Source organism: Onychomys torridus, chromosome 2 (assembly GCF_903995425.1).
Source record: "Onychomys torridus chromosome 2, mOncTor1.1, whole genome shotgun sequence".
Lineage (NCBI taxonomy): Eukaryota > Metazoa > Chordata > Mammalia > Rodentia > Cricetidae > Onychomys > Onychomys torridus.
Window position 1 is genome coordinate 137,929,261 of NC_050444.1, and position 24,009 is coordinate 137,953,269.

Here is a 24,009-nt window from a genome sequence, read left to right on the forward strand (position 1 = left end):
TGTCACCACTTATCCAACTGTGTCTGTAAAAGGGGAATGTGGTGGCACACACCTTCAATTCCAGCACTCAGGAGGAAGAGACACATAGATCTCCGTGAGTTTGAGGCTAGCCAGAACTAAATAGTAGGACCCCCAACTTCAAAAAAAAAAGAAAGAAAGAAAGAAAAAGTGAACAAAGACAATAACCCTGATTTCGGTTCATCTCAACCTAGTCCAAGCATCCAACAGAAGCTGGGTTCATGAGAAAGACGGGGAGGGGAAGGGGGGAGGGAAGGGGGAAACCATTATATAGGTAAGTAGGAGACGGGGGGGGGGGTGGAGGGGTGCCTAGTTGAACAGCTGACCAATTGGCTGTTCAGACAGATGGACTTCCGTCAGAGTGGGGGACTGAGCTGGGCCAGACAGGACAGGGGCCTGCTGGGACAGGACCCAGCCACACTGCTGAGCTTCCACCTGGCCAGCGTGAGACCTAGGCAGCCTCTTGGTACCACAGTCCCCCAACAAGGAGGGCGTGACACTCCGATGTTAGGTTGAACTGGAGAAAATGACTGATTCATGGCCATGTCTGACTTACAAACTTCACATTTTTGTCGATTGGACCTAATAATGCTATTACTGACCGCTATGTGTTGAGTGATTCCTGTCGGCCAGCACTCCCCTCAGTTCTATTTATGCTCTATCTAATTTTTCATTCTCAAAAGGGCCAGTGAGATGGCTCGGTGAATAAAGGTCACGTCAAATGAGATGACCTGAGTGCAATCCCTAGGACCCACAGGGCGGAAGAGTTGTCGGTTCTGATGGAAACTCCACCTCAGCCCCTGGCTCCCCGGCACCCGTACACCCAAAGATTCTGGAATGTTCTGGTGGAAGCCCCACCTTTCTGCCCAGACCCTGCCCCTCAGAAAGCCCCGCTAAACATGGCTCCTCCCCCAGAGATGCTCAAGACCACTCCCACAGGGTATTTAAACTGCACCCCAGAAAACAGACACATGGTTTTTTTTTTTTTCCCAGTTTCTCTCTTCCCCGACTCCACTCTGGGGCTGGAAAATCACCCAGGAGCACTTTACCCATTAAATGGGGCTTTTTCTAATTCAGTCTGATTTGGTCTGATTTGGATTGCTGTGTTGGCAGAGAGACTTATCAGGTGCAGAAACTTTTCATCGTCCTCTGACCAGAACACACGTACACAAGGGCACACAATGAAATATAATAATAATAATAATAATAATAATAATAATAATAATAATGCCCTCTAAGTAGCGTCTTGGTCCCCAGGACAAAGCTGTTTCTTGGCAGAGAGTAAGGATCTTGGGTGAGACAGGATGCCACCCATGAAGGGACACATAGAGCACCTCTGTCCTCTGCTGGGGACAAGCCAGGTGCCAGTTCCAGGAATCCTATTTCTGTCTCTGCATCTACCCTATGCCCTTCCATCAGCTCACAGAGCCAAACAGGAGAAGGAGACGTACTGGGAAGCTACTGGGTTCCTCCTGAGTTCAGGAGCTTTTCAATTCCTTGGACTGACAGACCCTCCCTTCCTTCCTCCCCATCCTCTCTCCCACTTCCTCCAGGGTCCTCCCAAGTTCAGGCTCCTCTGCCATCTTGATTACAAATGATAGAAACAGCTGGCAACTGTGTTTTAGCAGCTGGGTCCCCAAAGTCTGGCCAGATCCCCAGTCCCCGGCTGGCCCCTAGCTCAGCTTCAGATGAGGACACAGGAAGGCAGCCCTGATGACTGGCAACTTCTTGTTCCTTTCTGGGGCCTCAATGACTCAGACCCCCCACATCCAATGCTGACCTCTGCTGCCAGCTTCTCAGGGCCTGAACCCAGACCCAGCTGAGTTGCTGTCCTGGATGAGTGGAGGAAGTGGCTGCTATGGCAACGAGGCTTTGCACGGTCTGCCCAGAACAAAGGGGGCTTTCTTGGCCCTCTTTGGGTCCCAGGGTGGTGTGGGGAGCAGCTGCTCTAGGGCAGAGACTGGACGGATGCTCCAGGGTGTCCCTCAAACCCTGTGGCCAGCGGGCTGTGAACATCAGTGTCTGAGTTAAGCCTGCAACATCCCAATCATCTAGCGCCACACTCTCTCACTCGCTCCTATGGCAGACATCTAGGTGGCATTTCCCATCTGGAGCCTGGGGCACCCTGTTTCTAAGGGAGATGGATAAAAAAGGATAAAGACGAAGTAGAAAGCAGTCCAGCGAATCAAAGATGTGTGCCCCACAGAGCCTATATTAGTTATTTTTCTAGTCACTATGGCAAAATACCTTAGAAAGGTAATTTATGAGAAAAGGATTTCTTTTGGCTCCATTTTAGGAGATTCAGCTCATCATATATGGGGAGGCATGGTATGGGGAGGGGGCATGGAGGATGACATGGTACAGGGTGGGGAAAGCAGGTACGGGGGAAGGCATGGTACGGGGGAGAAGGCATGATATAGGGGGGAAGAAATGATATGAGGGAAAGCCTTGGTACGGGGGAAGGCATGGTACAGGAGACGTGGCTTTCAGCACAGGACGTTAATAGCACTAAAGAGAAAGCACAGAGCTCAAGCTGGGCCCAGGTTCGGCTATAAACCTGAATGAAGCCTTGGCCTTGCAGACCTTTGTCTGCCAGGTAGTTAGGTCCAGAGGGTTCTACAGCCTCCCAGAACAGCACTATCATTTGAGGACCGAGAGTTGCAAGCACATGAGCCTGTTGGGGGGCATTTTATACTAAACCACAGGCCCTTTGTACTTAACATTCTGACAGACAGGTGGGAATTATCCTCGGGTCACAAGCTTGGGTTCAGCTCAAATGGGACTGGCAGCTTTCTCCCATTCTGAGTCTGGGCCTCAGCCAAGCTCTTACTCTCCCTGCAAGCACAGCGGGCTGTGTTTCAGCTCCTCACACCTTAGCTCATGGCACTAGTGGACAGGTGGCTTCCGGACACCCATCCTGCCACTACTGGACCCAGAGGCTTACACTGAAGGCCATGTAGCCAGTTTCCAAAGCCAAAGGAAATCACCAAGTTGGGAAAGTCAAGGATAGGATTCAAACTTAGAACTGAGTGTGGGCAAGGGGATCCGGTGCATGAATGGGGTGAAAACAGGCATCCTGGCAGAATCCAGAACAACCATGGATCTGAGGCAGGCTCTGCTTTCTCCAGGCCTTCCAGGATCCTATAGCTGCCCGCCTCCAGCCACTGATGGGCACTGCTGCTCCCATTTGGCATCAATGGAGAGTACTCTGCAGGAAGCCCCTGTAAGTCTAATCTGGAATGCATCCCCAGGAATTGATCCTCTCCTGCCATGTTGCTCTGTTGTGTTTAAGCAAACTGCACAGTGAGGACTTTGACTGTGTTCACTCACATGTAGGCATACCACTGTGAAGCAGGAGGCCCCGGTTCTGGCTGCATCCTGGCAGTCCTAACCACTGTAGCCCCTCTGCTCACTTGCTCAGGGACTTGACACAATTCTCTCATCCGTTAAGTACAGGGACTAACCAGGAGCTCGCCTAGCTTCCTTCCAACTTGGACGTTCTGTGGGAAAGATAACTCCAATTAATTTAAAAATTACTTGGGGAAATGGCTCAGTCAGTAAAATCACACAAGCATGAGGACCTGAATTTTGGTCCCAGACACACATGTAAAAGCTGGATACAGTGACCTATACCTGGAACCTCAGCATAGGCGGCGCTTCCTGGAGCCCACTGGCCAGCCAACCTAGTCAAATGGATGCCTCGAATTCAGTGATAGACCCTATCTCAGAAAAGAAGATGAAATGGCCTAGAGAGATGGCTCTGTGGTTAAGAGCACTGACTGCTCTTCCAGAGGACCCAAGTTCAATTCCCAGCACCCTCATGGCAGCTCACAACTGTCTGTAATTCCAGTTCCAGGGGATCCAATACCCACAGCAAAGTAACAATGCACATTAAAAATTAAAAAAAAAAAAAAAAAGAAAGAAAGAGAAGAAGATGGAAAGAGCTCAAGGCAGCTTTGACTTGACGACCACTGACTCCAGCCTCCAGGAACCCGTATTTATGTACATCCACTCACACATGCATCCACTCCCACACATGCATCCACTCACACACATGCATCCATTCACACACATGCATCCACTCACACACATGCATCCATTCACACACATGCATCCACTCACACACATGCATCCATTCACACACATGCATCCACTCCTACACAACACACACAATGATTTGAATTTGAGAACCAGTGTATTAGTATCAGCAAGGATTTGAGGGAGAGAACTCTCTCCCTTTCTATCTATCTATATCTATCTATCTATCTATCTATCTATCTATCTATCTATCTATCTATCTATATCTATATCTATCTATATCTCTCCATATCTTTTCTTTAAGAGCCAGTAGCCCAAAGTTCATCTCCTGACTCTGCTTTCTGGTTGACCTTAGACAAAGACCTTTCTGGGCATCTCTAAGCCTTGATTTCCTCCTCTCAGAGAAGGAAGCTAATAGCAGTATTTATGTCACTTCCTGGCTCTGCTTTCAATACAAAACACAAGTATTCTCAGCCATTGTTTGGCAGATAGTAAATGACAAGGAGCAGAATGTGGTAATTGATATGTGTTAAATAAGTATATGAATGAATGAATGAGTCAAGAGAGAAAGACATAGTGCATATTTTCTTTCATGTGTGGAATCAGTGTGTGTGTGTGTGTGTGTGTGTGTGTGTGTGTGTGTGTGTTTTCAAAGAAGGGAGTGACTATCCAGGACAGAGGGAATCAGTGGGGGATGGGCATGGGGAATAATGGAGTTGAATATGAACAAAGTACAATGAGATATATATATGAATTTTTTATATTTTATATGCTAACTTTAGGTGGGACATGGTGGCATACACCTGCAACTGCGGCATTCAGGAGGCTGAGGCAGGAAGACTGCTACATGTTGAAGACCAGACTGACCTAGATAGCGAGTTCAAGGCTAGCCTGGGTTACATAGCAAAACCCTGACTCAAAATTAACAAAGAAAGGGTGATGGAATCTTTTTTGTAACAGAAGAGTAAGCTGGGTTGGGGATACTTTGCCCCAACTCTACACTTCAGCTTGCCTCAAATAAGCGTGATGGGTGTGTGTGTGTGTGTGTGTGTGTGTGTGTGTGTGTGTAACTTCCATTAACTTCTACCCCAGATGACCCTTCTCAGATCAACCTGAAGATTTTTCTAGAATCATTTAGTGACCAGCGGCCTCCTCCTCTTTCTTGCCGTTTCTCCCCTTTCTTTATTACTTCACCCGCCCAAGTCTATGGCGTGCTTTGTGTCAGAAGCCGTGTCTTGATTCCCTGAGACTCCTGAAGACCGACTGGAGATGCACTCCTGTCTGCAGTACTGACCACTGCGAGTAGAGGGCCACACCCAAGCAAGAGCCAGCAAGTGGGGACATGCAATAGCAAGCCTTGACCAACGAGCTGTGTGGGACCAAGGTCACAGGAGTCCAAGCAGGAAAACTAGCCGGGCGGTGGTGGCAGCGGCAGTGCACACCTTTAATCCCAGCACTTGGGAGCCAGAGGCAGGCGGATCTCTGTGAGTTCGAGGCCAGCCTCATCTACAAAGTGAGTTCTAGGAAAGGCACCAAAACTACACAGAGAAACCCTGTCTCGAAAAACAAAAGCAAAAACAAAACCAAGTAGGAAAACTAGGCCCTGTTTTCTGGCGGGTATTACCTGACTAGTGGACTACAGTCCAGGATAGGGCACTCTGGAGTCCAAAGTCAACAAATAAAAAGCCTCACACTGTAGATAAGGATGCAGGAGGTGCTCCTGAGCCAAAAGGAGGAGTAGACAGCAGTCAGAGTGGTCAATATGGACATAGGAATGAGACATCCCCCTGACAGGCCTGGGAAGAAATACCTGTCTCCTGGAAGAGCCGGTACTGGACTGGGGGAGCTTGGGAAGCTCCACCATGGCCATAGGATAGTGTATGGGGCTTTTTCTTCCTCTAGGACCTTACAGATCTCTCTTTGGCACAGCCAGGAGCAGAGTTGAGCCTCGGTCTGCAAGCAGAGGATCCCAGGCATAAAGAGGAGTCTCTGAGGGCTAGGACAGTTGGGGAGACTGGGGACCGCCCTGGTCAGGCCAGATAGCCTGGCTGCCCCACTTCAGGCTGCCCCCTCCCCAGCCCTCCAAGGTCCTCAGCCCAACAGCCTCAAATTATCCTGCCATTAGTGGTGATCCATCCCTTCTGAGCTCCGTGCCATTTCATCACACCGTCTCAGCATCCAACATTAGGAGATAACTGCGCTCACAACATATGTCATTACTCATTAAGGGACTTTTTCTGGATTATGGCTGGGGCTTAATGACTTGTTAAAGATGTTTAACACTTACAATTTTGTTTTTAATTTAGGAAGCAGCATGATCAAACTGCGCCCTGAGACTCTCTCCTCGATTTGGTGAAATCTGGAGATGGGCTGGCTCCGCGGCTGTCTGTGCAGGGGAGGTGATCCTTAAATTGAATTGCAGCCCTCGGAGGGGTGTTTGCCCCGTCAGCTGCTGCCAGGATCTGACATGTTAATGGGGCTGAGGAAACAATGGGTTTCAGAGGTAATTGCTGAAGCAATGACTTCCAGGCAACATTTGACTTAAAAGAAGTGTTGTTGCGGAGGGGAGAGGCCCTCTCCTCTGGATCTCCAGCCTGGGCCTATGCACAGCTCAGGTGGGTCTGCACCCTGCAGCCCCAGATGCTGACAGGTGGCTTCCTGGTCACTGGCCTTTATTGTGCCAGTCATCTACAGGGGGACTCACTTGGGTAGATGAGGTTAGGCGGGTGCTTCTGGGAAAGGGGCTGGAAGATGCGGTGCCCCATTAAGCATTTGGTAAGGTAGATTCTAGTGGCAGAAGGGGCTGAGACTCCTCACACCCCACTGCATGGGGGCCTCCTCTGGTTTGACATATGCCATCCCTTGAGACCTCTGTGGTCGTGTACATAGGGCATGATGGGTTTGGTGTGAAAATTCTGTGAGATGCTCCAGGGACATATTGAGATCTGGGCCTGAGACAATGTGCACTCTCCAGTTCCCGAAGTCCCTTCAAAGGACCTGGCACATACTAACTCATTGAGTCAGTTGCCAAATAGCTCTCTGGAGTAGCAAACACTGTTCCCATTGTATAGATAAGGAAGCTGAGGTTGCAGCCACTACCGTGCTAGAGTCAGATTCCAGACTCTGGCATCTGACTCCACAGTAAGCCAGACATGGAAACAAGATGAGCAGCTACTGATTACTGCGGCTCAGGGCACATCATCCTCTCCCTACTGGGCCAATGCTTTTGCTACTCTGGTCCTCCTCAATGTCAGACTTCACTTAGACACCTCACAGGGTTCCCAGCCTGCTAGGAAGGCTGGGCCTTCCAATACAAAAGGGAAATCCAGGATCTCATAAGCCTCATAGCCCACTAAGGAAAAACCTGGTGAATCACATAAGAAACTGTCCTAATGCCTGCTGTAGGAGAGAAGTCCTGGGTGCACTGTGAGTGAGGGTGAGTTTGACATCAGCTTTGAATAGAGAGGCGGAGAAAGTGGACAGATGCTAAGCAACCCGGAAAAGCAGTCTACGCTGGGACTGAGGGTCTGAGTTAGTGTCCTAGTCTCTACTGCTCTAATAAAGACCATGGCCACAAGCAGCTTGGGAGGAAAGATTTATTTGGCATACTCCTGATCAGAGTCCGTCACTGAGGGAAGCCAAGGCAGGAACTCAAGCAGGAACCTGGAAGCAGGAACTGAAACAGAGACCATGGGGGAGTGCTGCTTACTGGCTTGCTCTCCGTAGCTCATCCAGCCTGTTTTCTTATACCATCCAGGACCACCTACCCAAGGATGGCACCCCCCATAGTGGCCTGGACTATCCAACATCAATCATTAATCAAGAAATTGCCCCCACAGGCTTGTACATAGGTCAGTTTGATGGGGCATTTTCTCAAATGAGGTTCCCCTTTCCCAGATGACCCTAGCTTATGCTAACCAGCACAGTCGTGGTAAAGGCTCCATGGAGGAACTGGAGCAAATGTCATAAGTCATTCATTTACTCAGTTAGTCATGCTGCCATTCAACACATCTTTCCTAAGATCAACTGTGTGTGAGAGACTCTATGGGACAAGAGAGAAAAGACAGAGGCCCTTGACAATCAAGTCCATTGTCCCCAGCCACCAGAGCTTATTAAGGCCACTTTAGCTCTTTCCGGCCCTTGCTTCTGAGCCTTCCAGAGCCATCACTGTCACAATGGCCATGGATTGTGCTGGTCACCCTTGCTGCCTCAAAAGGAAGCCATCTCCCTTGCCTCTTCAGTCCGGCTTCGCTCTCTGGGGTACCAGGACTGCAGGCACGCACCGCCACACCTGGCTCAGTGGTTCCCAGGTTCAGAACCCTGGCAGCAGCTGCCCAGATCACAGTGGCAGATCAGGGAGGGAGGCAGGCCAGCCAGGGCTATCCATCACACAGAAGCTGCTGAGAGTGGACAAGATGCAGGCCCCGTCCCAGAGGTCTCGGAGGGTGTTGGGCTTTGCCTAAGCCCTTCTGGGGCTTGGGCTTTGGTAGGGTGATCTCTCACCCTTTAAGGATCAGGGTCCACCAAGAAAATCCAGCTCCTTGACTATGGACACTGTGGCCTATTAATGAATCCAATGAAATTCTCCCAGGTCTCCTAGTGACAAGAGGTGTGGGTGGATTTCATGTGTCCCAAAAGTACTGAGCACCCAGCATATTGTACACAGCAGCCCAAGGAAAAAGATGCCCAGGAGAGGAGAGAGCCCTTCCCTGTCAAGTTAGGAACTGAGTCATGGCCCGTGCCCTTTTCTTCCCACACCAAGGTCTACAAAGATGAGCGGCCCTCCACACCAAGGCCTCATTTCCCTAATGGGGAGGTTACTGCAGGGGATCCCTATGGAGCAGAGCACCCCAAGACAGAGGGCAGGACAGCCTTTCCTAGCCTCCCCTCCCCACCCAGACGCTTGATGACTTCAGCACCCTTATAGTGTTCTTCTTTTTCCTAGAAAGCTTTGCTCACACCCCACCCATGCATCCCTCCAGGCCTGCCCTCCTCCTGGCCTCCACAGAGCCTTGCCCAGGCATCTCTCACGGGACAGAGTTGCTCACAGACACATTCTTCTATGGGACCAAAAGATCTGAGCTAGCTTGACCTGTATTGTATAAGGCAGTTAGGAGGAGTCTGTCACGTTCGGAAAGGAGAGAGGAAAGGAGGAAGAAGGAATGGGGAATGAGAGGGAGGGAGGGAGGGAGGGGAGGATGGAAGGAAAGGGAGAGGAAAGGGAAGTAGGAAGGGATGAGAAGAGAGAGGAAGGGAAGGGCAGGAAAGCATAAGCAGCTTTTTTCATGGGTCCAGATCTACCTCAGGTGACTCCTGCTCACTGCTCAGCTTTAGGAAATTTTGCGTTGGATTTATTGTCTACCTTGATGGAAATAGATTTTATTGTCATAGAACAGTAGTCCTGTCTCACTGGCTCTGTGTGTGTGTGTGTGTGTGTGTGTGTGTGTGTGTGTGTGTATACATATGTTCACATGTGTGTGTCAGTATGGTGGGAGAGTTGGTGTAAACGGTATGCATAGACCTCAAAGAACTGAAAGCTAAGTCCTTGGGAAGTGGGGCTGCTTTCCCAAGCTCTGTGGTGGAGTAAATGGTGAGCCTTGGTGCCCCTCATTCTCCTTTGCTGTTGATACTGTCCGGTTCACTGTTCATGAGGCTAGGAGGTTTCCCTTTGGTTCTATGCCTTTTCCTCCTGTTCCAGTTTTGTCCCCTACCCCTCTCTCTCATTGTTTGGTTGTTGTTTTGCTATTGTTTGATTGTTTTTTGTTTGTTTGTTTTTTCCTCTGAGAATCTACAAGGCAGGAGAACCTAGGCTTCCCCACATCTTGGTCTAATGCTGTGTCAGTAGCTTGAGGGACCCAACAAGCAAGTCCTTGTCACAGGAACCTGTGGGAGCCACAGCAGGAGGCTCCCAGAAAGACTGAAAGCCTCACCCAATGTCTTCCTGAAGCCATAAGAGTTCAAGCAGCAGCAGTGTCGAAATGATGCAACCATCTTCTAAGTCACTCTGGAAGGGGAAATGTGGTGGCTGAACCCTCCGTATTATTGGGACCTCCAGGGGGTAAATTACTGTAGAGAGCAGACTTTGTAAATCTCATTGCTGGAATCAAACATCTGACAAGCAGTAGTTACGGAGAGGAAGGGCTTGTTTTACTCACAACTCAAGAGGATATAGGTCCTCTTGTGGGTAAGACATGGCAACAGGAGTGTGAGGGGGCTGGTCACATTTGCACCCAGGATCCAGAGTCAGAAAGAGGACAGGAACTGTGGCCAAGCTAAGAAACTCCAAAGCCTATCTACCACCAGTAACCCTGCTTCGTTCAGGTAGGCTCCACCTCCAGGCCTGCCTTTATGACTCACTTCCTCTAGACTCCACCTCCAGCCTCACGCCCAGCTAGGGACTAAGTGTTGAGCCCTGTGTAAGGGACATTTCATATCCAGACCACTACAGATGTACTCCACCCAAATCCCTACCCTCCTTCTCACTAGGATGAGTTTCAGCAATCTGGGTTCTCTTGAATAGTTCCAGGTACACAGTGAACACTGAAATCCCAAGTACTCATCAGAGCTATGAGAGCCACAATACAAGAATAGTGTCCCTGACCATGGGCATTCCCTCCTGTTGACATTCCCTACTATGGACACCCCCCCATGGTGGGCATTCCCTACTATAGACATTCCTCACAGTGGGTGGGAATCCTCAGGTCTGGCTCTTCCTGTTCTTCCTAGTGACTCCACAGGTCACCCTTGGAGAACACCTTGGTCCGGAGGTGTTTCCTGTTCTAAGCAAGGTTAAGGCCACTTCATCGTGACAGGGAAACCCAGAGGGACCATAGAGTGCTCTGTTCTGAGTCATGCCTGGGCTGTCACTCTAGGAATGGAGGCAATGAGTATCACTCACCTGCATCTTCTGAAGGGGATAAAGACTGAAGGATCTTGAACTCTTGTTCCCAAAGACATGACACACTGAAGTGTACTCCAGGAATTATCCTGACTGCAAGCAATGGATTGATGGTTCATGTTTCTGGCAAATGTAAATAGGAAGTATTATTCTTAGCCTCAGAGCTATGGATAGAGATGTGGGTAGGGGTGTGGGTAGGGGTGTGGGTAGAGGTGTGGGTAGGGGTGTGGGTAGGGGTACATGGAGGTGTGTATGTTCACATATATACATCTCTGCATATACACACACATATGACTATTCACATGAACCTCGGGAGTAAGCACACACATGTGCACCATGTGCCCTGTCAGACTACTCCTTTCCCGGGCTGCAGTCTACCAGACATGAAGGTAGAAGGTCCATAGGTTTAAAGGCACCATCCAAAAGGAGCAATCTGGGTGTGGAGGGTGATGTGGCTTTACTAGCTGGACAAGCCCTCTACATCACACACAGGAATGTTCTAGTCAGAACTGCCCCACTACAAGCCCCTGTCTACTTCACAGGGGCCCCTCAGTTGGACTAGTGGAAGTCCTGACCTCAGCTAGCTGGCAGCCAAGGCCACTGAGGTAGGGACAGCATCCATTCTGACCAGACAGGAGCTTGCTGTGCCTCCCCCTGTGACAGACAAAAGTCACAGCTCCCACCTTCTGCCCTAGGAGTTGACTCACTTAGGATTCCCTTTTCATCCTAGAGCCTGAGAGCAGCCCAAAGCCATGGGCATGTCTCCCTAGGTAGAATTTAAGGCAGCTGCAAAATGCCTTGATATTTTCAGAGGCCTTATTGTGCTTAAACTCGTTAGAGAGGCCACGGAGTTAATTAGTATATAGATTTTCCCATAGAAAGCTAATTTTCAGAATGATTTGCAGTCACTGGGTCTGTAACAGACTGCAATCTATTTTCTTCTCATTTTTCCTTTCACCAAAAGTCCAAATTACAATGACCAGATGACTTCCATGCATGGGTCTCAGACCATCTACCTCCTCTGAGTCCCCAAGTACAACAGCTGCTCCCCCACAATCATACCCAATACTACTGGGTACCCCACTTCTCCCCATTTCCACAGTCACGAGGACCAGCTGTTTAGCCAGTTTTTGAGTAAAGAACAGGCAATACAAGGACTGTGGGGGCTGTTCTCCGTTGTATAGTACAGAACCTGGAGACAGAAAGGCCTGGGGACCAGCCCTCCTCCGACCTCTTGGAAGGTTAAGACCTGAACTTCTTGTTCATTGTCTCCCAAGGAGTGCTGGAAGGACCTTTTGGCTTTCCTTGAGACAGAGTCCCTAGCCAACATTAACTTCAAATTCCCTATGTAGCCAAGAATTACCTAGAATGTTTCTTTCTTTCTTTGGGGACATGCATGTGCCACTGTGCACATGTGCAGGTCACAGGACAGCCTCGGACGTAGGTCCTTACCTTCCACTTTGTTTGAGTCAGGGTCTCATTGCTCAGTTTAGCTGGCTCACAAGTTTCCAGACCTTCTCCCACCTCCACTGTCCATTTCCTCACAGGAGTACTGGGGTTGCAGACAAGTGTGCTGCCATGGCTGGATGTTTTTAGATGGCTTCTAGGAATCGGAACCATCTCCCCATGCCATGACTTTGAATTCTGAAGCTCCTGCCTCCACTTCTCTGGGATTTTAGGCATGTGACAGACACCTCAGCCAGTTTATGCAATGCTGGGGATTGAACCCAGAGTCTCAGGCAAGCTAAGCAAGTGCACTGAGCTACACCCCCAGCTTAGAAAGATCATTAACACTGAGTCTAAAGAGGCAACCCTTGCTAGCACATCCAGGGTTCTAAATCCTGTACTGGAAGGATTTTGTATACTTTTATTCAATCATTGTCATCTGTCTAGTTCATGTAAAGAGACCAAAACCCAAAGAGATAAAATAACTTGTTTAAGGTGATGTCACTAGGGGGTAAGACAACAGGATTTTTAACTCAGCTCTGCCTGATTCCAGAGCCATACAAATGTAATGTCACTCATGGCAGGAAGGACACATGTGACCACCATGCCTGTGAATACAGCTCCTCTTGTATTTTTCCTGGAGGGCTGTGACTGTAGCTTGGTTAGCTGAGGGCTTACCTAGTATGCACAAGGCCCTGAGTTTAATACCCAGCACCCCATAAACCAGACATGGTGGTGCATGCTTATAATCCCAATGCTTGGGAGGTAGAGGCAGGAGGATCAAAAATCCAAGGTCATCCTCAACTACATGATAAGTTTGAGGCCAGTCTGGGCTACATGAGACTCTATCTCAAAGAAAAAAAAAATTTTTTTCTCTAGAGAGAGTCTGAGACATCCCCCATCCTGGACACATCCCAGACTGAACATAACAATTGGATTCTACCCTCCTGTACACCTAACAGCAGAAAAATAAGAGAATAGGTCTCAAATTCAGAAAGTTCCTTAGACATGATGCAATCAACCACGACCACCACCGTCCCCTGCCACAGGATAGGTGTGGAAGCCGAGGCCCACAGAGGTGTAAAGACCCATCTTAAGCACCCAGAGAGCTGTGCACTCCCTACCTTTGCCAGAGCCCAATGTTGTACTGTCTCAGTACTCGGGGCTCCTCCAAGGGCCTCTAAGGGCCTTCTCAACAGGAGGCTCACAGGGAGCAGATACCCACAGCCTGGCAATGGTATGGATAGTTCCTGAACCCATCTAAAGGGAACGAAGTTGCCATTAGTCATAGGAGATCTGCCCACACCTGAGAACCCTTGTCAGAAAATTTGATGAGTGAACTGGAAGTGTGTCCCACCTTACCACAAGCCTGGTGCTGCTGCAGAGCTGCTCCTAGCCAGGGGCAGGGGAAGGGGTGTGGCAGGCAGCCTTGGGAATCCGCATAAATAACTGTGTTTATCAGAAATCCAAATGAGGCTGAGCCAGGAGGGTGATGGGCTAATAACTTGAGAAAGAGTTCTGCTCTTGATCCAGAGGCCTCACCCAGTGCCTGTGCCCCACTTCTGGTGGATAGAAGTTACATTTCCTCTTTACACTGATAGGGAGCTGAGGGACTATGCCACTCACTTTGACTGGGGAGGGGCCAGTTACTAAAATCCCTTTCTCTGTTTGGAGTACTAAGAGCTGGGTCTTTGCTGGGTCAGGCCCACTGTGTGCCAAGTGCCATATGAGAGTTATCTGTGTGAAGCCTTAGGTTGGTGATCCCCTGCATATCCAAGGGCCTAGGCATAATCTCATGATAGGCAGATATCTGTGGTATTCTCGACTCCAAAGGGCTGGAATCCAGGTCCTGTAGGAGAGACGGCACTTCCCAGCATGTCCTGTCAATGCCCAGTGCTGGACATGAAGCTCAGTCCTCTCCTTGTGGGAGTTTACAGTATATTCAGGAAGGACCACATGTCCCTGTTAACTGAAATACCCTGGGAGCTGCTTGTTAGCCAGCTGGTTTATAAAGATTCCTAGAGCTTGGCTTGGTGGTGCACACCTGGAATCCAAGCACTCAGGAGGAAGAGGCAGAAAGATCACAAGTTCAAGACCAGCCTAGCTACACAATGAGCTCTTGGTTAGGATTATATTTCGACCAGCAAATAAGCAGATAAAGACCTGTAGGGTTCAAGATACACCCAAGGTTGCTGTAGGCACTTGTCAAGGCTTTCTGGGTGGGGAGCCTCTGAAGTCAGCCCTGAAGGGTGTGTTGGACTCTCACAGGCAGAAAGGAAGGCAAAAGTAGCCCAGGAAGTGGGCATCACTAGAGCAGAGCAAAGAGGACTTGGCACACTTGGGACACGGTCAAGTGAGCAGTGAGGGGAGATGGGGAGACACCAGGAGACAGCAAGAGAAGGCTAAGACCTTACCAGAAGGAGTCCACCAGTATGCAGAAGAACCTAGAGGGGCCAGCAGGGAGGGACCCCACCCTGCTCTAACAATACAAGCTCCATCTTTATTTCATATAGTAGGTATATTTCGTATACTCCCCAAAATCAGATTTCTCAAGATGGAAGGAATGAAAAAGGAAAAGAAGAGATGGGGGAGGGGGAAAGGGAGAGAAGGAAGGGGAGAGAAATGGGAGTGCTGTGGATATCGCTCTGTATAAATAAAATGCTGTTTGGCCAGTGGCCAGGCAGGAAGTATAGGCGGGAGAAGAGAGAAGAGAATTCTGGGAAGTGGAAGGCTGGGGCAGAGGGAGACGCTGCCAGCCGCTGCCATGACAAGGAAGATGTAAGGTACAGGTAAGCCACAAACCAAATGGCAAAGTATAGATTAATAGAAATGGGTTAATTTAAGATAGAAGAACTAGATAACAAGAAGCCTGCCACGGCCATACAGTTTATAAGTAATATAAGTCTCTGTGTGCTTACTTAGTTGGGTCTGAGCGACTGTGGGACTGGCGGGTGAGAGAGATTTGTCCTGACTGTGGGCCAGGCAGGAAAACTCCAACTACATGGGAGTTAAGGAGAGCAGGGGAAAAATGGGAGGGAAGAGGTTGGAGAGTGAAGGAGAACGAAAAGAAGAGAGGGAGGGAAGGAAGGAGGGAGGGAGAAAGGGAAGAAGGAAGGAAGGAAGGGAGGGAGGGAGGGAGGGAGAGAGGGAGGAAGGGAGAGAGGGAGGAAGGGAGGGAGGAGAAAGAGGAAGGAAAAAAATTTAGGCCAAGTTCTTAAGCCTGGGCAGAGGCTCCAAGGGTGGAGCCTTTGGACCTGCAAGTATCCAGGTTCTACTTCAGTACCTGCCTTTGAGTCTGTCCATGGGTGGAACCCAAGAAAAACGTCTGCTGACCACAGATGCCCCACAGTCTATCAAAATGCAACAATGGCCACCTCCCCAAATCCCAGAAAATGCTAAGCTGAAGGACGATGATTCCCAGTCACAGCCCTGAACTCTCCTACCTTCACTGGCCTTCAATCTTCTCTTGGGCAGGCCTGGTTGAGGGCCCATGCTTGCGCTTTCCTGGTGTGTGAAGGGGACCCATCTAACGACCCTGCCACTTCCCTGTGAGACGTCTTCTGCAAGGGGAGGAGGTACAGTGTCCAAGCTCACACTTCCTGCAGTGGCAGAGCCAAGGCTAGATGCCAGGTCTGCTGGCTTGACCCCAGGTTAGTCGAAATTGCCCGTCAGTATGAGAGGCACAGCTGAGGGATCTCAATTATGTTATGAATATGCCTTGACCTTATTGCTCAACAGGCCTTGGTGTAGGCATTCTCAGCCCAGGCCTGGACCACACACAGGAGCACTCCAGGCAGGCTGTGTTTGGATCTGCATTGAGTTTGATAGTCTGGGATGATTTGTTTTTCATTTATTTGGGGCAAAGCTAAGCCCAGCCTGATGAAGAGTGGAGAAGGCAGATGCTCTGTGCCCCCTCCTTGAGCGTCTTTCTCACAGGATCAGCAATGCAGCAGTGCCCCAAACTTGTGTACCCCCATTTAGCAAAGGCAAAGCCCCTCATCTCACTGAATCATTCTTCTTAGGTGAGCCACCTGGTCCTTCCTTTGGTGTCATGAAGCCCCTTCTCCACTCCCTGTCCCCAAAGAAGCTTTCCGCCTGCGATATCCAGTGTCCTCCCTTGACAAGTTCCAGCAAACAAAAATGTCTCCTCATTATTGCATCTACAGGGCATTCGGTGACCTAGTCTTGACCAGCACTGCTACCACAGTGAGATGATTCAACCCTAACTTAGGGAATGAGCATGCCTCAGCACCAACTGCGTACCAGGCACCCGTTGGCTTTCATGTCAGTTTTCTAACCAAACCTTCACAATGGCCCCAAGATGTAGGAACTGTTCACCCTCGGCTTACAGATGCAGAAGCCAAGATTGAGCCTACAGTCCCTTCCTGAGGCTCCACAGCTCAAGACCTGGGTTTATCCTCAGTTCTACCCTTTCTTAGCCCACGCTCCCTCAGACATCAGCTTCCCTGGCCCTCTCCATCAGGACCACTCCCTGGGGGGTGCAAACAAGATCCTCAGAAGTAGACCCAAACAGGGCCACTCAGAAAGCCCATGACTCTTCCGAGGGTCCCTCAGAAAGTCTGGGGTTGGGACTCAGTCCTGGCACCCGCAATCTAAGTGGGCTTCCTGGGGTCCCTTGTCCCACAAGTCCTGACTCCACACTTGCATCTCTCAGAGACTGTCCCCCACCTTCTCATAGTGCTCTTCGGCACCAATTCCCATAAGGGGTTAAAGATGAGAACCAAATAATTTACTTCGAGATCTTCAAAAAACAAATTCAAATTTTTTTTAATTATGTCAAATTAAGGCCATTAAAAGTTAAGCTGTGTACCAAGAGCATTTTCCTGAGAAAGGTGCTGGAACATCATTATTTCTCCCCAAAACGCACTTACTGTACATTTCTCAAAGCCATCAGCCTTGATTGAAGGCTAATGAAAAAGCTGTCCTACGTCGGTTTATTCCTTGTATCCATTAAGAATAATTACGGCTGAACAATTTTTGATGCCTGTAACCTTCGAAAGCGTTGCTAATGGCATTATAAATTGCTTCTTGTCCAATGACTACGGCGGGATGCTTAATTCAAAGGCGCTCTGTCAACAGGACTGATTTGTGTGGCTAATGAGCACATTTAAAACAACAGCCTCAGCTCATGCATCCGAATGTCAATAAGAGGACGAGGTTCAATAAGGAGGCTTGTCCGTAATAATTAGTAGGGACAAGCACTCTAGATCAGGCCCACTGTGGCTTTCACAGCCCTGTTGGAGACATTACTGGTCTCCCCGGGGCTCATCCAGTACCAGTCTTCATTGTTGGGCTAGGGTTAGAACCCAGGCAGTCAACCGGGGCAGGAGCCAATGGCAGAGGAGAAGTCATTGAGCGGGGTGGACAAGACGGTGATGAGACTAGCTACTATTTCTCAAGCATTTAGTCGTTCATTCATGGACATTTATGGAGCACCTGTTGTATGCAGAGGGTGCCTGGTGAGCAGGACAAACACAGAGCCTGGACTGTGGAGCCAGCGAATGGTGCCCTAAACCACAGCCAGGGAACCTGACAGATCACACCATTGGGGGGAGGCCCTGAGAACAGCAAGCAGGCGCCCAGAACCAGCGTGGGGCAGTGGAAGGGAGGCTTAAGAGAACTCGGGAGCTAGCCAGTCCTTGCTTGACAGAGAAAGAAAGTCCCACCTGCCTGGATGCAGGGGGTGGCAGGGGCCCAGAGTGGGCATGGGGGGTCTGTGGGAGAGGGATGTTTGGAAGGTAGCAAAGCACTTTCAATTGTTCTCTCCTTAGCCTCAGAGTGCTTTCTCTAATCCCAGCTCTTAAAGCTTCCTCCCTCAGGGAGTCAACCTTGATTTCTCCTTGCTTTCTTGGTTGGGCTTCAGCTCCTGATGGTGTCAAGGCAAAACAGGTTAATATCTGCCATCTCCTCAAGGCCAGGGACTCAATGCCCTCACCTCCAAGGGCCAACCACAAAGTCAGCACATAGGTCTTTGTCAGGGCTGAACAGCTGCTCCATTTACCTTTCCCTGGCATTTCCACTGCCCAAATCAGCTTAGGACATGAGCATTCCCTGGATATTAGGATGGGGGAGGCGTGAGATGTGGCGGGAAGATGGAGTGGGAGGAAGTGCTCTGATATAAAGCAATATAGTTCCTCAGGACCTCCACCTTTGTCCTAGACATGGGCACACACGGCACACTGGCTCAGTTCAACAGCCTACCTACCAGTCACCAGGCCTGAGAGCGAGACCAAGATGTGAGGGCTTGAAGGCCCAGCAAAGGCATTTTCCTTTCACACAGCTAAAGAAAAACCAGCCACTGCTTGAAGCTGGGCATAGGCAGATATGTGACTGAAGAAGCCGCCTGGTTAGGACTGTGCTGGAAAAGGAAATCAGAGAAGAAAGTGGCTAAAAGCTCAGGCTCCAATTGTCAAGGTTCAAATCCCAGCTCTTCTAGATAGAGGCTGTGAGGCTTGAGCAACAGAACTTCCCCCTTGACACCGCAGCTCCCCTCTATGTAAGATGGGAATAAGGATAAGACTCTGCCTGGAGCGCCATAGAGAGAGTCAGGTGAGTGAGCACCTGCGTGTAGAGGGTCATACGTGGTCCCCAGCTCTCTGGGTCCTCATTGGATCACAAAGAAAGCAAAGTTGCCAATGGAAGCTGATGGTGCAGGGTCCCTGGGCTAGCTATCCTAAAGTGCAAGAATTAGTCTAAACAGGAGCACTTTCCCCTGTTCTGCCCACTCACCCTGAGTGCAGCAGCCCAGGATGCACATGGGTGTGCACATCTGCGTCTTCAGGAGGTGGGATGCCTGGCATGAGGATGGATTGGTGCAGCCACACAGATCCGTGTCAGAATAGGTGGCCAGGCTGTCCTGGGACAGCCCTGGGCCTGCTGGGAGGGCTCCAGGTGTTTGCCCGCAGGAGCACAGGGGTAGCAGACATACTGGGGGGCCACTCCCTCAACTGCCTTCCCACCAGAGCCCTGTCACCTCCAGGGCTCTCCAGGTGCAGGCTGACAGGATCTGTCTCCCCACTTCTGGTGACAGGGCTCAGATTTCTATCTCAGGGAGAGCTCGGGAAATCCCAGCATGAATTGATAAACAGAGAATTTGCCCCATTGGTCTCCAAAGAATGTGTTTCAAAAGCCCTTCAACGCTTTTTTTTTTTTTTAAGAACGTTTACAATAACATCTCCATAGTTATTCATGCATATGAGTTGAACATATCGAGGAGCTTTGTGGTGAAATTCACATGATACATGTAATATATCATGCTTTGATTGCACACTCTAACTACCCTAGGTTACTCACCTCCTTACCCCTATCTCCTCCCTTCCCCTAGTACTATCTCTACTACTACCAGGTCATCTGTTATTGTTATTATTAGCTTCACAGGAGAAAACACAACACTAATATTTTTGTGTCTGATTCATTTTGCTGAACATAATGTCTCCCAGTTCCATCCATTCCGTCCATGCAAATGGCATGATCCCATTTTTCTTTATGGCTGAATACTACTCCATTGTGTGCATGCATACGTGTGTGTGTGTGTGTGTGTGTGTGTCTGTGTGTGTGTGTGTGTCTGTGTGTGTGTGTGTGATGCATTCTCTTTGTCCATTCATCTATTGATGGACTCCTAAGTGGTGTGGCTATAGTGATTGATGCTGCAATAAATGTGTATGTGTCTATTGCACTCCGCCTGCTTTTGCGGGTTATACTCCAGAGTGGTACACTAGGATCATATGTTCATTCTCTTCCTGGTCTCTCAAGGAGCTTCCGTACTACATCTCACAGGGGCTGGACCGATTTTACATTCCCACCAGCAGTGTAGAAGCATCATCCCACTCCCACCCCCATATATTCACCAGCATTTGCAGTATTCTTGGTTTGAGCTTTGATCACTCTGGCCTGTGGTCTGCTGACTAAAGCCCCTCGCTCCTCTTTCTGCCAGGAGAGCGTGAAGGAACCAGTTGTTGGATCTGAGCTGCCAGCCTCCATTTTCTTCAGGGCAATGGGTTTTGGGGATGATCAGTCTCTCTCTGATTTGAGCCTGATTTCAATCCCTGTGGCAGAAGCCCTCTGCAGCATGTGGCACACCCAGCCTGTTACCACACAACCATCTCTGGCTTCATGACAACCGTAGCACAAATCCTAATTGGTCTTAATAATAAAAACCTGGAGCCAGATATGGGGGTAAATGCTGAAAGATCAGTAAAGGAACCAGCCACTAGAGAGGCCTCTTACCTCTCCACCTCCTCAGCCTGAAAGGGTGAGCTCCTGTCTCCTCCTGCCTTACATTTCTCTCTCCACCCAGCCATATCACTTCCTGTCTCCACCTCCCTAGTGCTGGGATCAAAGGTGTGTGCCACCACTGCCTGGCCTCTATGGCTAATGAGTGGCCTAGCTCTGTACTCTGATCTTCAAGTAAGCTTTACTTGTTAGATCACAAACAAAACATCACCACAGACAATGCTGCTAGTTTCCTCTAGAACCATGAGTCTTTTCTTCACTTGCCTTTGTCTCAGCCGACCCCCTTCTTCCTGCTGCCATGTTGACTGAGCCTCCCCACCACCACCCCGCAACCTCGCACCCCATCAAGCTTCTTCCTGACCTAGTCCACCTTCTCATGGCTTTGTCCAGGGCACCAACCCGATTCTCTCTCGGCCACTAAGCCAGATCTAAGCAGCCCAATGCCCTCTGAACATGTCTTTTCAGACAGGGCACAGGGGTCAAGGGTCAGCACAGCTAAAGCAAATGTCACCTTGGTCCTCCCCGTGCACTGCCTCTCAAAACACTACCATCTGTCTACCCAATGGACCCAGCCAGAAATTGAAAAGGAAGTCTCAGTTTAAATCCTGGTCCTGCCCCCTACCTCTTGTGTGACTACAGCAAGTTATTTCACCTCTCCAACCCTCAGTTTCCCCATCTGCAAAATGGAGATAATAATCGCTCTCACTTCCAAGGATGCTATGAACCATGAGGGGTTAATATGTGTTAAGTCAGTCGAGTTGAACCCCATCTGCAGTTCACTGCCTGTTGGATCCTTTCAGCCCTCGACCTGTTTCCTGATTCTTCTGTCTAACTGCCATCATTTTGCCAATGCTTATAATAAGTTCAGAACTACAAAAACCTGCAAAAGACCATTTTTCCTGGTCTTGTCACTGTCACTGCACAACTAGCGTGATCCTGGAAGGTAACTGAGATGGTAACCTCTCCTGACAGTGAGGTGTCTAGGGCTGGTTTCGTAAATGAGGCCCTTCCAGGCTTCCGGGCTTCCAGTTAGGCTGGCAGACGGCACTCCCTGCCCTGGAACTGTGTGGGGGAGAACGCCGCTCACCCCAGAGCCCAGGGGGAAATGGGAAGGAAGAGGGAGGGACTAGGGTCCCACAATCCCCCTCTGCAGACAATGGCCTAAAAAAACTCTCTCTAGATTCCATCTCTGAAAGGCTCTACCACCTCTCAATAGCATCAGTGGGAACCAAATCTTCAACACTTGGGACTTGAGAGGATAGTCAGGATCTAAACTACAGCAGCATTCATCCCTCAGCTTCTGGGAGCAGGCCCCTTGGGGTTATGCCTTCTTCCCGGGCAGCCTGGTCCAAAGACTGTGTAGTGTGAGGTATAAAAGCTCACCTCCCTTACCTAATTCCTAGGCCACTCTGGCTTTCCTGTGGGTCTGCTGAGGCTCTAGTGTAGGTGCACAGTAGCCAAGTCTTCTCCCTCCAGCATCCCTGGAATCCCACAGGTGTGGTTCTCCAGATGACTCACAGAAATGCCCCCACCTCTATCCCTCTCCCCTACCTCCACCCCCATACCCCACCCTCACTCCTGTAAATCTCCAGCTCAGTTTACCTCCAGGGAGCCTGACCCAAGATGGCTTTCTTCCCTGTGCTGGATTAGGTGTTCATTTGTGGTACCTTCACCCCTGGCCGACTTTTTTCAGACTGTCCTACAGACCTGGGTAAAATTCCCAGGTTCCTTGCCCATCACCCTCGTGGAGCAGCAGCAATCCAAGATGGACCACGCTGCCTCATCTTGGTCTGCAGCACCTGTTTGGTGCCCGCCATCATCCCATGATGCTTAGACTCAGAGGTCTCTATGGCGCCATCCCAAGAGGGGCTTTCGATGTGGCTTATAAAACAAGTCATGGGGATGGTGGACAGCCAAGGGCTCCATTCCCTGAGAAGGCAGGCTGGGGGAGGCTTGGAGATGAGCCCGTGGCTGGGAAGAGACTGAGGAAAGATGGGAGAGACCTGGGGGTTGAAGAGGAGAGGAGGTTCACTGGGGTGTGTCTGCAAGTCCCCCAGTGTAGCAATACCAACTACTGACCATCACATGGATGCCGTTTAAGTGACAGCCGTACCAAATACACCAAACACGTGCTTTAGTTTGGCGTGCTCTAGAGCCCCCTGCATGTCCATTTGGTGGCTAGTCAGGATACAGGCCAGGCTGGTTAGCCAGTCTCATGAAGCCTGACACCAGCCCATGTTGACCTGCTCTCCTGGCCTCCTCTCTTGCATGTGTGCACGTGACCACTTGCATGCGCCCTGCTCCAGGACCCTCCTTGAGCACACCTGTCCCGCTCTCATCCTCTTGCCCACGGGGGCAGCTGGCCAGACCCAGGCTTGCCCGCCTTTGCAGCCCAGGCCCCTATCCAAATGAAGTCCTTCCTGGCTTCTGGTTTCTACAGCAGGGCATCTCTTATTCTCTTCTTTCTTTCTCTGTTTTATTTTTGTTTGTTGTTGTTTTTCATTTGGTTGTTTTTGAGACAGGGTGTCACTGTGTTGCTCTGGCTGGCCTAGAACTCACAGTGATCCACCTGCCTCTACCTCCTGAGTGCCGGGTCTTTATTATTATTATTATTATTATTATTATTATTATTATTATTATTATTATTTTAATCATTTCAGTAACTTTGTTAAAGTGTTCTTTGTCTGTTACTGTCATTGACACTAATCTCTAATCTCCCACCAACCCCACATTAATATCTTCTGGTTTTGTTTTAGGGCCCACTGAGTAGAACTAAGGCTGTCGAAGCAACCACGGGTTTGGAACTGTTCACTGGAGCCTGGTGGGCTCCCCAGCAGGCAGGCAACCAAAGACAATGGTTTCTCCTCCCCCAGAACCCATCAGTAGCCAACTGTTCAGCAGTGAGGAATGGGACCCATGAGGCCTTCTCTGATCCATCACTGACTATTGACAGGCCCCATTTTGTACAGGCTGGTGCAGGCAATCACGGCTCCTGTGAGATCATGTTTACAATGGCTGTGTCCTGCCCCAAGGAAAGGGTTTTGTAGCTCTTCACCCTATCTCCCAGCTTTTATGTTCTTTCCACCCCTTATTCCAAGATGTTCCCTGTCCTAGAGGGGCTGGAATAAATGTCCTGATTAAGATTGAGTACTCGCCGGGTGGCGATGGCACACCTTTAATCCCAGCACTCGAGAGGCAGAGGCAGGCGGATCTCTGTGAGTTCAAAGGCCAGCCTGGTCTACAGAGTGAGATCCAGGACAGGCACCAAAACTACACAGAGAAACCCTCTCTCTCTCTCAAAAAAAAAAAAAAAAAAAAAAAAAAAAAAAAAAAAAAAAAGACTGAGCATTCAAAAA

The 24,009-nt window shown here is 49.7% G+C and overlaps 1 long non-coding RNA gene across 2 annotated transcripts in view; it reads right to left on the reverse strand.

The window, feature by feature from the left end:
- LOC118578190 overlaps window positions 1-24,009 on the reverse strand; it is a 48,197-nt gene that overhangs the window by 11,612 nt on the left and 12,576 nt on the right. For both annotated transcript variants that reach the window (XR_004944232.1, XR_004944233.1), the window contains exon 2: window positions 10,955-11,077. This is a non-coding gene — a long non-coding RNA (uncharacterized LOC118578190). The remainder of the gene's footprint in view (window positions 1-10,954; window positions 11,078-24,009) is intronic.